This window comes from Muntiacus reevesi, chromosome X (genome assembly GCF_963930625.1).
Source record: "Muntiacus reevesi chromosome X, mMunRee1.1, whole genome shotgun sequence".
Lineage (NCBI taxonomy): Eukaryota > Metazoa > Chordata > Mammalia > Artiodactyla > Cervidae > Muntiacus > Muntiacus reevesi.
Genome location: NC_089271.1, coordinates 20,986,164 through 21,001,987, shown reverse-complemented (window position 1 = coordinate 21,001,987; position 15,824 = coordinate 20,986,164).

Sequence of the window (15,824 nt, the reverse complement as noted above, 5' to 3'; positions counted from 1 at the left end):
AAGAAGATCAGAAACACCATTATCATGTCATAGCATCAGTGCTATAGTAGTGTTGGCAACACATAATGGGAAGTAGAGAAGAAGTGGCTAATTCAGCCTTGGGAATCAGAGAGTGATTGTAAAAGAGGTGACTGCTTTTGGCATCTCATTAGTATGTGATTTATGATACAAATATGCACAAACATTGACTTGTGTTTTCAGAGAAGGTGGTTGAATGAGTCTTTAAGTTGAGCCAAGCCTAATATTGGCAGTTTTGATGAAACTGAACTTTGTCCAAAATGTAACTTGAGGGACAGGATTAGAATGAAGTGACCTTTGATAACATCATAGAACAAAAGTAAATTGCCTCCTGCATGAATCTGAATGATTAGCATTAAATTATTCACTCTTTGCCCTGAACAGTTGTAATATTTTCTGCAGTAGAGCTAGGAGAGCTTTTGTGGGATAAGCATAATGGTAACAGCTAACACCTGCAGCTTACAAAGTGCCCTCATACTCATGATCTCGTTTAATTTTTCCAACAACCCCATGAGGTAGGTGTTATTTGCATTTCCTAGTTGAAAACAAATTGTCAAAGTATGTTGCAGAGCTTTGATCAGACACCAAGTCTTTAAAACTCCAAGATGAATTTTCTTTCTTGTAGGTCTAGAGCTTTCAGATCTCAATAGAAGTCTCTCTTCATTCTGGATCTTACATAGAAACTTCTCCCCTGATGTGGGGGAGCTTCAGGGCAAATGTTTCTGAAAGGCAAGCACTGAAAGTTGGTGTTTTTCCTCTAAAACAGAAACTTATTTCTCCTGCCAATCCTGTCCACCTTCTGTGTCGTTTGTCTCTGGTAACCAGAACAATAGGGTGATTGAATAGTGGTGGATAAAGGCAGAGTAGAATTGAAAATGACTGCAAAGTTTTTAACTTGAGCATGGGTGAATTATGGACATTTTAAGGGAGATGAAGATGGTATAGAGAGTTGGGTATGGGGCACAGACCAAACCATAATACTGCAAAATCATGGAATTAGAGCTAATTTAGGTAGTGCTTGTCATCAGGAATCTTTAGTAAGTGGATTTCCTGGAGCTGAGAGTCTTGGGTTATGGGGGTGTGGTCCATCTCAGTTGGAAGAGGACTGAGTGCTTGGAACAAAAGCACAGTTGGATAGATTGGCAAGGGTCAAGAAAGATGTCAGCTTTATTCTATCTAAAGTTTCAGTTAACATTCTAATTAATGAATGGGATTGAAAGGTAAATCAGAAAACCAAAGCAGAGGACCAGTCAAATGGCCTGGGCTAACATGTCACGGTCAGGCACATGTAGGAATCCTATTTTTAGGCAGGACCCAGGGCAATGTATGTGTTCAAAATGGAAAATTCCTACCTGATGTGACCGGCTTATGGCAAAAAAAAATACCTTGCTTTTAATGTTACATAAGAATTTTTGAAGCACTCTGATCTCATTTAGGACTGACTCAATCATTAGGTCTAAGTCTATCAGGTTTGGGCAAGGCTAGAGAAGGTGTAATTTATTCTATTCAATATGAATGGATTACCACATATGTCAGTAGCATTTGTATTATTTATCAGCTCACGAGAAATATTATCCACTGGCAAAAATCAAATTCATAAGACTGAGTATAAAATTATTTGATGATATTTGTAGTAGACAGATAATGATTACTTAAAGATGTCCAGGTCCTAATCCCCTGAACCTGTGAATATGTTACCTTACATGGCAGAAGGGACTTTGAAGATGTGATTAAGACAAAGAGATTGTCCTGAATAATCTAGGTGGGCTGAATCTGATCATGTGAGTCCTTAAAATCAGAGAACCCCATCACTACATCTGGGTATAGTCAGAAAGAAAAATGGCAGCAGGAGAATGACTCAGTGAAGTTTGCTCATTCTGAGATGTGAGGATCTGTGTTTAAGGGATTGCATTGTGCCAAGAATAATCATCAGCTAGGAAACAGATCTTTTAACACAGGTCTGCCAAGGGCTTCATTTTAGTCTAATGAGACTCATGTTGGACTTCTGACCTACAGAATAGTAAGATAATAAATTTGTATTGTTTTAGGCCATTGTGTTTGTAGTAATTTGCTATGGCAGCAGTAGAAATGGAGTACAGACACACTGTATAATCTGGGCATTTTATAGATTTCTTTTCCATTTATTTTTATTAGTTGGAGGCTAATTACTTTACAATATTGTAGTGGTTTTTGTCATACATTGACATGAATCAGCCATGGATTTACATGTATTCCCCATCCCAATCCCCCTCCCACCTCCCTCTCCACCCGATCCCTCTGGGTCTTCCCAGTGCACCAGGCCAGAACACTTATCTCGTGCATCAAACCTGGGCTGGTGATCAGTTTCACCCTAGATAATATACATGTTTCGATGCTGTTCTCTCGAAACATCCCACCCTTGCCTTCTCCCACAGAGTCCAAAAGTCTGTTCTGTACATCTGGTTCTCTTTTTCTGTTTTGCATATAGGGTTATCGTTACCATCTTTCTAAATTCCATATATATGTGTTAGTATACTGTATTGGTCTTTATCTTTCTGGTTTACTTCACTCTGTATAATGGGCTCCAGTTTCATCCACCTCATTAGAACTGATTCAAATGAATTCTTTTTAATGGCTGAGTAATATTCCATGGTGTATATGTACCACAGCTTCCTTATCCATTCGTCTGCTGATGGGCATCTAGGTTGCTTCCATGTCCTGGCTATTATAAACAGTGCTGCAATGAACATTGGGGTGCACGTGTCTCTTTCAGATCTGGATTCCTTGGTGTGTATGCCCAGATGTGGTATTGCTGGGTCATATGACAGTTCTATTTCCAGTTTTTAAAGATATCTCCACACTGTTCTCCATAGTGGCTGTACTAGTTTGCATTCCCACCAACAGTGTAAGAGGGTTCCCTTTTATCCACACCCTCTCCAGAATTTATTGCTTATAGACTTTTGGATAGCAGCCATCCTGACTGGCGTGTAATGGTACCTCATTGTGGTTTTGATTTGCATTTCTCTGATAATGAGTGATGTTGAGCATCTTTTCATGTGTTTGTTAGCCATCTGTATGTCTTCTTTGGAGACATGTCTGTTTAGTTCTTTGGCCCATTTTTTGATTGGGTCACTTATTTTTCTGGAATTGAGCTTCAGGAGTTGTTTGTATATTTTTGAGATTAATCCTTTATCTGTTTCTTCATTTGCTATTATTTTCTCCCAATCTGAGGGCTGTCTTTTCACCTTACTTATAGCTTCCTTTGTAGTGCAGAAGCTTTTAAGTTTCATTAGGTCACATTTGTTTATTTTTGCTTTTATTTCCAATATTCTGGGAGGTGGGTCATAGAGGATCTTGCTGAGATTTATGTCGGAGAGTGTTTTGCTTATGTTCTCATGTAGGAGTTTTATAGTTTCTGGTCTTACATTTAGATCTTTAATCCATTTTGAGTTTATTTTTATGTATGGTGTTAGAAAGTGTTCTAGTTTCATTCTTTTACAAGTGGTTGACTAGTTTTCCAAGCACCACTTGTTAAAGAGGTTGTCTTTTTCCATTGTATATCCTTGCCTCCTTTGTCGAAGATAAGGTGTCCATAGGTACGTGGATTTATCTCTGGGCTTTCTATTCTGTCCCATTGACCTATATTTCTGTCTTTGTGCCAGTACCATACTGTCTTGATGACTGTGGCTTTGTAGTATAGTCTGAAGTCAGGCAGGTTGAGTCCTCCAGTTCCGTTCTTCTTTCTCAAGATTGCTTTGGCTGTTCGAAGTTTTTTGTATTTCCATACAAATTGTGCAATTATTTGTTCTAGTTCTGTGAAAAATACCATTGGTAGCTTGATAGGGATTGCATTGAATGTATAGATTGCTTTGAGTAGTATAGTCATTTTGACAATATTGATTCTTCCAATCCATGAACGTGGTATATTTCTCCATCTGTTTGTGTCCTCTTTGATTTCTTTCATCAGTGTTTTATAGTTTTCTATGTATAGGTCTTTTGTTTCTTTAGGTAGATATACTCCAAAGTATTTTATTCTTTTTGTTGCAATGGTGAATGGTATTGTTTCCTTAATTTCTCTTTCTGTTTTCTCATTGTTAGTGTATAGAAATGCAAGGGCTTTCTGTGTGTTAATTTTATATTCTGCATCTTTACTATATTCATTGATTAGCTCTAGTAATTTTCTGGTAGAGTCTTTAGGGTTTCCTATGTAGAGGATCATGTCATCTGCAAACAGCGAGAGTTTCACTTCTTCTTTTCCTATCTGGATTTCTTTTACTTCTTTTTCTGCTCTGATTGCTGTGACCAAAACTTCCAAAACTATCTTGAATAGTAGTATTTTATAGATTTTTAAACCACTCATATACCAGGATTTCTATATTTTGTTCAGTGATATATAACAAGTGCTTATAATAATGTCTAGGAAATAATAGACACTCACATAGTCAAATTATTTTTTGGTAATTCCAACAAATATGTTTACTGAGTACATGTGAACACATGATTCTGTGCTAGATGTTGCATCAGCTGTAAAGATATAGAGACTTTTTTTTTCATAAAATCTGAGTCAAGAAGTTTAGATCAGTCTTCAGTAAACTGAAGGGGTCAGAAAACTCTTGCCTGGAGGCCAAATCTGGCCCACTGTCTCTTTCTGTAAATGATTTTTTTTTTTTAAAAAAAAAAACAACTCTGCTCACTAGTTTACATAGTCTCTATGGGTGCTTTTTAAAAAAAATAATTTCTATTTATTTCCTTTTGTCTCTGCCGAGTCTTGATTGCTGTGTGGGCTTTTCTCTTGTTTTGGCAAGAGGGCTCTACTCTTCACTGTGGTGCATGAGGTACTCATTGCAGTGACTTCTTGTTGTAGGGTAGGACTTCAGTAGTTGTGGCTCCAGGGCTCTAGAGCACAGACTCAATAGTTGTGTACAGATTTAGTTGCTCCATGACATGTGGGATCTTCCTGAGCCAGGGATCGAGCCCCTGTCTCCTGCATTGGCAGGCAAATTCTTTACCACTGAGCTATCAGGGAAACCCTATGGCTGCTTCTGTGATAAAACCACATAGGTGAATAAGAGCAACAGAGACCATGTGACCTACACAGCAAAAAAATGTTTATTCTCTGGCCTTTTATAGAAAAAAAAATTGTCAAAACCTGAATTGGAATCCTGTCTTTCCAACTTACAGTGTCCCTTGGGGAAATATATATAATTTCTTCAACCTTCCCTTTCGTCTTTGCAAAATTTAGATGGTAGTAGTTTTCTTATAGGATGGTTGTGAGAATTAAAAGTTGGATGAGGATTAGATGATGTCTTCTAGTAGAGAAGAATTCAATAAATGATGTTTTTCTTTTTGCTTCTACTTCTGATCCTTCTATTATCAACATCAGTACCACAATCAAGTTGAAGAATAAAGGTGTTCTCAAAAAGTATAGATACCACATTTATTCATTAAAACTCAAATCTACTTTCCTGCTTGGAATTTGTTGATTTAGGCTCTACTATTTAGCTGCTAGCTTTGCAACTGGTTTTATCTGTATCTGCTATTCCATCCTGATGAATATCAGGGTAGGTCTTTATTTTCTCAGTCAAATTTTACATTTCTTATTAATCTTTAAGACAGCATATAAAAGTTATATTGTTTTGTATAGGTTTTTCATCACATGTACTGTTGAGCCTTGATGTTTCTGTGTGTGGGTTAGTATATAGACTTGTGTAATAAGAATGTGGTCCACTGGAGACAGGAATGGCAAACCACTTCAGTATTCTTGCCTTGAGAATCGCATTAACAGTATGAGCACAAGCTGGAATCAAGATTGCCGGGAGAAATATCAATAACCTCATATATGCAGATGACACCACCCTTACGGCAGAAAGTGAAGATGAACTAAAAAGCCTCGTGATGAAAGTGAAAGAGGAGAGTGAAAAAGTTGGCTTAAAGCTCAACATTCAGAAAACTAAGATCATGGCATCTGGTCCCATCACTTCATGGCAAATAGATGGGTAAACAGTGGAAACAGTGTCAGACTTTATTTTTGGGGGCTCCAAAATCACTACAGATGGTGATTGCAGCCATGAAATTAAAAAACGCTTACTCCTTGGAAGGAAAGTTATGACCAACCTAGACAGCATGTTAAAAAGCAGAGACATTACTTTGCCAACAAAGCTCCATCTAGTCAAGACTATGGTTTTTCCAGTAGTCATGTATGGATGTGAGAGTTGGACTGTGAAGAAAGCTGAGCACCGAAAAATTGATGCTTTTGAACTGTGGTGTTGGAGAAGACTCTTGAGATTCCCTTGGACTGCAAGGAGATCCAACCAGTCTATCCTAAAGGAGATCAGTTTTGGGTGTTCATTGCAAGGACTGATGCTGAAGCTGAAACTCCAATACTTTGGCCACCTGATGCGAAGAGTTGACTCATTGGAAAAGACCCTGATGCTGGGAGGGATTGGGGGCAGGAGGAGAAGGGGACGACAGAGGATGAGATGGTTGATTGGCATCACCGACTCGATAGACATGAGTTTGAGTAAACTCCGGGAGTTGGTAATGGACAGGGAGGCCTGGCGTGCTGTGATTCCTGGGGTCGCAAAGAGTCGGACACAACTGAGTGACTGAACTGAACTGAAGAAGTGTGGTAGATGATATTTTCAAAGATGGTCTCAGCTCTATCTCCTATCTCATGTACTCTTTTGCAATGTGATCTTGCCACTCCACCAACAGGTAGACTTTATTTTCCCTCTATTTGAGTCTGGTCTATCCCTCTAAGTTGTTTGGAATGGAACACAACTGAAGTGTTATTGTGTAACATCCAAGGATGACCTGTAAGAGATCTGAAGCTTCCTCATTAACCTTTGGGAATGTTAATACTTAATACCCACGCGCCATATTGTGAAAAAGCCCAAGTAGCTCTGTGGAGAATCCTGTTGGGAGGAGAAGTAAATCATCTAGCTGAAAGTGCTAGTTTTACAACCATCTGGCAGGTGGCCATCTGATTGCAGCCATTTTTAGCTCTCGTGTCTCTCAGGCAAAATCATCTGAAGTGAAAGAAATGCCTGGTCAATTCACAGAATCATGCAAGATAAGAAGTTGTTTTTGTAAGCCCCCTAATATTGGGATACTTGCTACACACCACTAGATAATTGAAACACTAAGTTCATGTGACAGATAATTTATTTCTTCAGGATCTCTAACTGCCTATGGTCATCTGTGACTGTTCAGTTCAGTTCAGTCACTCAGTTGTGTCCAACTCTTTGTGACCCCATGGACTGCAGCACGCCAGGCCTCCCTGTCCATCACCAACTCCTGGAGTTTACTCAAACTCACGTCCACTGAGTTGGTGATGCCATCCAACCATCTTATCCTCTGTCGTCCCCTTCTCCTCTCATCTTCAGTCTTTCCCAGCATCAGGGTCTTTTCCAATGAGTCAGTTCTTCACATCAGGTGGCCAAAGTATTGGAGTTTCAGCTTCAACATCAGTCCTTCCATTGAACATTCAGAACTGATTTCCTTTAGGATGGACTGGTTGAATCTCTTTGAAGTTCACAGGACTCTCAAGAGTCTTCTCCAAAACCACAGTTCAAAAGCATCAATTCTTTAGTGCTCAGCTTTCTTTATAGTCCAACTCTTACATCCGTACATGACTACTGGAAAAACCATAGCCTTGACTTGACGGACCTTTGTTGCCATAGTAATGTGTCTGCATTTTAATACTCTGTCTAGGTTTGTCGTAACTTTCCTTCCAAGGAGTAAGCGTCTCTATTTCATGGCTGCAGTCACCATATGCAGTAATTTTGGAGCTCCCAAAATAAACTGTGACTGTAGAGTTCTGTAATTTCAAATGAGGACTAGCAATACAGGTATTAAGCCACCATTTGGACTCACCTTTGAAACATTAATGGTCTCTTTGAATAGGAGGAAAGGATGAAGAGGGGTGAGGAGAAATAGGTAGGTTTCTAATACTGGAAGAGACAGTATTTAGAAACGTGTCTAAATAAACAGAAAATGTCCTTATCCTGATGTTAAAGACTCCATAATTTTGTAGTGTATTACCTTTCAACTTCATATCTTCACAAGTTACCTTTTACTTTCTTACCAGTATTTCTTCACCTCTGTGGTTTCTTCTATCTAAAGGGACTTTCTACTCTTGAATTATTTGATGAACACCTGGTTATTGTATGAAGGCCAGTTCAAAGGCCATCTCCCCCAGAAAGACATCACTGGTTGTCTCAGCCAAAAATTCCGTATATGCCTAAATATGAGATAATATCCAAATAAATTAGTGAATGAATGGAATAAAAAAATATTGATTAACTTGAAATATGTAAACTTGGGGGATGTATATTGATGTCTACTGATAATATCAAATATATGAGTTCCATATGCATATTTAAAATCACATTATACAAAGTATCAATTATTTTACAAATACTGCTTTGTTCTGCTCTAACATTAAAAAAATTTTTTTTGTTTAAACTCTACATTTGCACCTTAGGTATCACTGTTTTTTTTTTTAATTTATTATTTTTTTAATTTTATTTTTTTTTTTATTAGTTGGAGGCTAATTACTTCAGAACATTTCAGTGGATTTTGTCATACATTGATATGAATCAGCCATAGAGTTACATGTATTCCCCATCCCGATCCCCCCTCCCACCTCCCTCTCCCCTCGACTCCTCTGGGTCCTCCCAGTGCACCAGGCCCGAGAACTGGTCTCATGCATCCCACCTGGGCTGGTGATCTGTTTCACCATAGATAATATACATGCTGTTCTTTCGAAACATCCCACCCTCACCTTCTCCCACAGAGTCCAAAAGTCTGTTCTGTACTTCTGTGTCTCTTTTTCTGTTTTGCATATAGGGTTATCGTTACCATCTTTCTAAACTCCATATATATGTTTTAGTATGCTGTAATGTTCTTTATCTTTCTGGCTTACTTCACTCTGTATAATGGGCTCCAGTTTCATCCATCTCATTAGAACTGATTCAAATGAATTCTTTTTAACAGCTGAGTAATATTCCATGGTGTATATGTACCACAGCTTCCTTATCCATTCATCTGCTGATGGGCATTTAGGTTGCTTCCATGTCCTGGCTATTATAAACAGTGCTGCAATGAACATTGGGGTGCATGTGTCTCTTTCAGATCTGGTTTCCTTGGTGTGTATGCCCAGAAGTGGTATTGCTGGGTCATATGGCAGTTCTATATCCAGTTTTTTTTTTTTATTTTTTTTTATTTTTCAGTGGGTTTTGTCATACATTGATATGAATCAGCCATAGAGCTACACGTATTCCCCATCCCGGTCCCCCCTCCCACCTCCCTCTCCACCCGATTCCTCTGGGTCTTCCCAGCCCACCAGGCCCAAGCACTTGACTCATGCATCCCACCTGGGCTGGTGGTCTGTTTCACCACAGATAATATACATGCTGTTCTTTCAAAACATCCCACCCTCACCTTCTCCCACAGAGTTCAAAAGTCTGTTCTGTACTTCTGCGTCTCTTCTTCTGCCCTGCATATAGGGCCATCGTTACCATCTTTCTAAATTCCGTATATATGTGTTAGTATACTGTAATGTTCTTTATCTTTCTGCCTTACTTCACTTTGTATAATGGGCTCCAGGTTCATCCATCTTATTAGAACTGACTCAAATGAATTCTTTTTAATGGCTGAATAATATTCCATGGTGTATATATACCACAGCTTCCTTATCCATTTGTCTGCTGATGGGCATCTAGGTTGCTTCCATATCCTGGCTATTATAAACAGTGCTGCGATGAACATTGGGGTGCACGTGTCTCTTTCAGATCTGGATTCCTTGGTGTGTATGCCCAGATGTGGTATTGCTGGGTCATGTGGTAGTTCTATTTCCAGTTTTTTAAGAAATCTCCACACTGTTTTCCATAGTGGCTGTACTAGTTTGCATTCCCACCAACAGTGTAAGAGGGTTCCCTTTTATCCACACCCTCTCCAGCATTTATTGCTTGTAGACTTTTGGATAGCAGCCATCCTGACTGGCGTGTAATGGTACCTCATTGTGGTTTTGATTTGCATTTCTCTAATAATGAGTGATGTTGAGCATCTTTTCATGTGTTTGTTAGCCATCTGTATGTCTTCTTTGGAGAAATGTCTGTTTAGTTCTTTGGCCCATTTTTTGATTGGGTCACTTATTTTTCTGGAATTGAGCTTCAGGAGTTGTTTGTATATTTTTGAGATTAATCCTTTGTCTGTTTCTTCATTTGCTATTATTTTCTCCCAATCTGAGGGCTGTCTTTTCACCTTACTTATAGTTTCCTTTGTAGTGCAGAAGCTTTTAAGTTTCATTAGGTCCCATTTGTTTATTTTTGCTTTTATTTCCAATATTCTGGGGGGTGTGTCATAGAGGATCTTGCTGAGATTTATGTCGGAGAGTGTTTTGCCTATGTTCTCCTCTAGGAGTTTTATAGTTTCTGGTCTTACATTTAGATCTTTAATCCATTTTGAGTTTATTTTTGTGTATGGTGTTAGAGAGTGTTCTAGTTTCATTCTTTTACAAGTGGTTGACCAGTTTTCCAAGCACCACTTGTTAAAGAGGTTGTCTTTTTTCCATTGTATATCCTTGCCTCCTTTGTCAAAGATAAGGTGTCCATAGGTTCATGGATTTATCTCTGGGCTTTCTATTCTGTCCCATTGATCTATATTTCTGTCTTTGTGCCAGTACCATACTGTCTTGATGACTGTGGCTTTGTAGTATATAGTCTGAAGTCAGGCAGGTTGAGTCCTCCAGTTCTATTCTTCTTTCTCAAGATTACTTTGGCTTTTCGAGGTTTTTTGTATTTCCATACAAATTGTGAAATTATTTGTTGTAGTTCTGTGAAAAATACCGTTGGTAGCTTGATAGGGATTGCATTGAATCTATAGATTGCTTTGGGTAGAATAGCCATTTTGACAGTATTGATTCTTCCAATCCATGAACACTGTATATTTCTCCATCTGTTTGTGTCCTCTTTGATTTCTTTCATCAGTGTTTTATAGTTTTCTATGTATAGGTCTTTCATATCTTTAGGTAGATATACTCCTAAATATTTTATTGTTTTTGTTGCAATGGTGAATGGTATTGTTTCCTTAATTTCTCTTTGTTTTTTCATTGTTAGTATATAGAAATGCAAGGGATTTCTATGTGTTAATTTTATATCCTGCAGCTTTTCTATATTCATTGATTAGCTCTAGTAATTTTCTGGAAGAGTCAAGTATCACTGTTTTATGATCACTGTAGCTAGTCCTTTTGGTTCTCTAACATCGTTTTCCAGAAGATACCATCTTCTCTACTTCCTGTGTTGCTCAATCTCATTTCATGTGGTGCTGCTATTGGAAAATAACCCAAGCTGCAAAAATCCATGCCTGTGGGATGAGAACAGTGTTTTATTTATTTATTTTCTGTTCTTTCCTTTAGGCCCAGGAAAGTGATTTCCACGGATTAACCATGTATTATCATTTGCAAATATAAGGTCACATGCCCTAGGAAGAATTACTGAATGTAGGTCAAATGTATTTGCTTCTTTAAGAAACTTTTTAGCTGAAATTAATTGGCATTTATCTAAAACTTTTGTTTTCAACTCTGGATTCATCCTTGAATCACCAGAAAAGCATTAAAAACTACAAGTGGGGATTCTAGTGGGCTCTTCCCTAATATTATAATTTATTTTCTCTGGGATGGAACCCACAATTTCATTCTTGAAAGGTCTTGAGATGATTCAAATGTGCATCCAGAGTTGAGAACTGCTGATCTAACCCACTAGCATTGCTAGAGTAGTGGTTCTCCAGCTGAGGTCCTCAGGTTACCAACAACATTATCACCTGGGTATTTGTTAGAAATGCAAGTTCTTGGGCTCCACCCTAGACACACTAAATCCAGGGGTGAAGTTCAGCACTCTGGATATTAACAGGCCCTTCAGGTGATACATTTCAGTGGAAATCTACTGATCTGGCTCATATGTCTTCCTTGAATAGTCATTTGTTCAAATGAAGTTAATTGACAAAACAGTATGTACTGTAACAAATTTATAAGGAATCTAATGTGAAGAGATTTCTTCAAGAAAATTAGAGATACCAAGGGAATATTTCATGCAAAGATGGGCTCAATAAAGGACAGAAATGGTATGGACCTAACAGAAGAAGATATTAAGAAGAGGTGGCAAGAATACACAGAAGACCGGTATAAAGATCCTCACGACCTAGATAATCACGATGGTGTGATCACTTGTCTAGAGCCAGACATGTGGAAATGTGAAGTCAAGTGGTCCTTAGGAAGCATCACTACAAACAAAGCTAGTGGGGGTGATGGAATTCCAGTTGAGCTATTTCAAATCCTAAAACATGATGCTATGAAAGTGCTGCACTCAATATGCCAGCAAATTTGGAAAACTCAGCTCTGGCCACAACACTGAAAAAGGTCAGTTTTCATTCCAGTCCCAAAGAAAGGCAATGCCAAAAAATGCTCAAACTACCACACAATTGCAGTCATCTTGCATGATGGTAAAGTAATGCTCAAAATTCTCCAAGCCAGGCTTCAACAGTACATGTACCATGAACTTCAAGATGTTCATGCTGATTTTAGAAAAGGCAGGGGAACCAGAGATCAAATCGCCAACATCTGTTGTATCATCAAAAATGCAAGAGATTTCCAGAAAGACATCTATTTCTGCTTTATTGACTATGCCAAAGCCTTTGACTGTGGATCACAATAAACTGTGGAAAATTCTGAAAGAGATGGGAATACCAGACCCATCTGCCTCTTGAGAAACCTGTATGCAGGTCAGGAAGCAACAGTTAGAACTGGACATGGAACAACACACTGGTTCCAAGTTGGGAAGGAAGTACATCGAGACTGTATATTGTCACCCTGCTTATTTAACTTATATGCATCATGAGAACATCATGAGAAATGCTGGGCTAGATGAAGCACAAACTCGAATCAAGATGCCAGGAGAAATATCAATAACCTCAGATATGCAGATGACAGCACGTGGCAGAAAGTGAAGAAGAACTAAAGAGCCTCTTGATGATAGTGAAAGAGGAGTGTGAAAAAGTTGGCTTAAAGCTCAACATTCAGAAAACTAAGATCATGGCATCTGGTCCCATCACTTCATGGGAAATAGATTGGGAAACAGTGGAAACAGTGGCAGACTTTATATTTCTGTACTCCAAAATCTCTGCAGATGGTGACTGCAGCCATGAAATTAAAAGACGCTTACTCCTTGGAAAGAGAAGTTATGACCAACCTTGACAGCATATTAAATAGTGGAGACATTGCTTTGCCAACAAAGGTCCATCTAGTCAAAACTATGATTTTTCCAGTAGTCATGTGTGGATGTGAAAATTGAACTATAAAGAAAGCTGAGTGCTGAAGAATTGATGCTTTTGAACTGTGGTGTTGAAGAGGACTCTTGAGAGTCCCTTGGACTGCAAGGAGATTCAACCAGTCCATCCTAAGGAAATCAGTTCTGAATGGTCATTGGAAGGACTGATGTTGAAGCTGAAACTCCAATACTTTGGCCACCTGATGTGAAGAACTGACTCATTGGAAAAGACCCTGATGCTGGGAGAGATTGAAGGTAGGAGGAGAAGGGGACAACAGCGGATGAGATAGTTGGATGGCATCACCGACTCAATGGACATGAGTTTGAGTAAACTCCTGGAGTTGGTGATGGACATGGAGGTCTGGCGTGGTGTAGTTCATGGGGTCACAGAGAGTCGGACATGACTGAGCAACTCAACTGAACTGACTGAATGTGAAGGAGAGATAATTTGTGGAAAAAATGACTTGTGTAATATGCAAGCATAGATAGTAACCTCTTCTATGTGATTTAAGTCTTTTGTTTTCACTGTGTAGCTATTAACCGATGGGCAATGCATTGGTTAAGTTGTTCCTTTTTGAGGATTTGCCAGCTCTGTGCATTTTCAAAAGGCAAGCAAGTGCTTTCTACCCAGAGGTACCCAGTATCTCTGAGGACATATGGATAGATGCCTATACAACACAAGTACTTTGGCCCTACTTTCTCATATCTTTCATTGTTAAAAATAGCTTTAGGATGATGCCATTCACCAAGACACGTTAGGCAGGGACACCTAAAGCGTAAACCTCCATTATAGTGATAATCTTAGGATTCAGCCATATGTGACTTCTTCGGTTGTACAAATAAAATTACAGTATTTAATGTTACCTCAAGGCCTTAATTTAGGAATTGTAAACTTTTGGTTTCTATGCTGGAGAAGGCATCAGTAATAACTTTAAAATACCCTTGAGTTTCCCTCTGCTCATTTATCTCACAGATCTATACTTCGTGTTTTCTTTCATTGACATCCTTTTGCTTCTAGGAATTGACTTCTGAGATTAATAAATCCTTAATATCAGAGAAAAATGAAAATTTGTCTCCTTGCAAACAGGGACGAATAATTTTTTAGGAGAGAGAAGTGAAAAGATGCAGTTATTGTTTTGTAAAGCCAGCAGCAGCTTATGCTGGCCGTAAAGGAGAGTTGGTGTGATGCTTTATGGAACTAAAAGTTTTGTCTTCGCTTTCCCTCTGCACTTAGAAAGTGTGTTCATCTGTTCCTTGAACACCACCAGAGCTTTTATAAGCATGAAAAGTATAGCCAAAAACTATCAAACCCTTAATTGTGATTGAGACAAGCTGTAGGAAAGACAAGACAGATGATGTATACAATGAACATTCATTGCTCTGTAACATTAGTAGAAGAGAACAACACCTTGAGATGTCACCAATTTTGATCAAATCTTTCCTTGGGGAGTGCATACAGGAGCAGTCCCGTGAGTTTGCATGAAGTGTGAATTGAATTCCTTAAAAAGGACAATGGGAATCTAGGCGGTAGTTCTCTGCTTGTGTATCACACAACAGACTGCTTAAACACCATCCCGATCTGCTTGATTGGGATCTAGTTGACTAGTTGATTTCCAGTGCCCCAAAGATGGAAATGTTAGAGATTACATTCCCATTTCTCTTGAAGATGATGTTTCTTATGTGATCTAGCTTCTGCCAAAGGGATCTATATGTATACACACACAGGAGATCAGGAAAGCAAAAGTAAGTACCACATGTCGTGGCCCAGCAATTCTTTTGATAAGCGTGGTGATGAAGTCATTTGACTCTTCTGAGGCATGGGTGGAGAAGTTGCAATGTCCAGTCCTAGCTTCATTGGTATCAAGTAGAGAGCAGTAGCCAAAACCTCTAGGATTTGTGTTGGGATACTCCTGGGATGTGATTGGAATTTCTTTTGCTGGGATGTCTATTGGCTATGTGTCATCCAAACTCGTTTGCTCAAGTCCTTCCGAAACTTCTTAAAACCTCTGGCATCTACAGGTTAGAAGGAAAATTTAGCACCCAGGGAACCTTTCTAAGAAAGATTATATGAAGCAAAGGAATATAGTGAACATGAATATAAATATTTTGAAAAGATGAAAGTGCATTTTCCATATACTTCTCTACCTCACTCTAAACTCCATGTGCCATCACCCTCTGCTCTTGTCTGTGGATCTGTCTCTAGTGCTCATGTCTTACGTCCACAAGCTACTTGAAGCCCTTTAAGTAGCATCTGGGCTCCGCCTTCTATTATCTATGTGACCTTTGACTCATCATCAGCCCTCCTGAGCCCACATTATAATACTTCACTTTCCCTGTTCATATCTACATACAATTATGTTGTTTATATTAAATGAATCAATTAAAACACATAGGAAATTAATTTTTTAGTTGCCCTGCTCTATCAAAACAGAGTTCACTCAACCATCTTGCACATCTGTGTGTACACACATACATGTGTGCACACAGACACAAACACACATG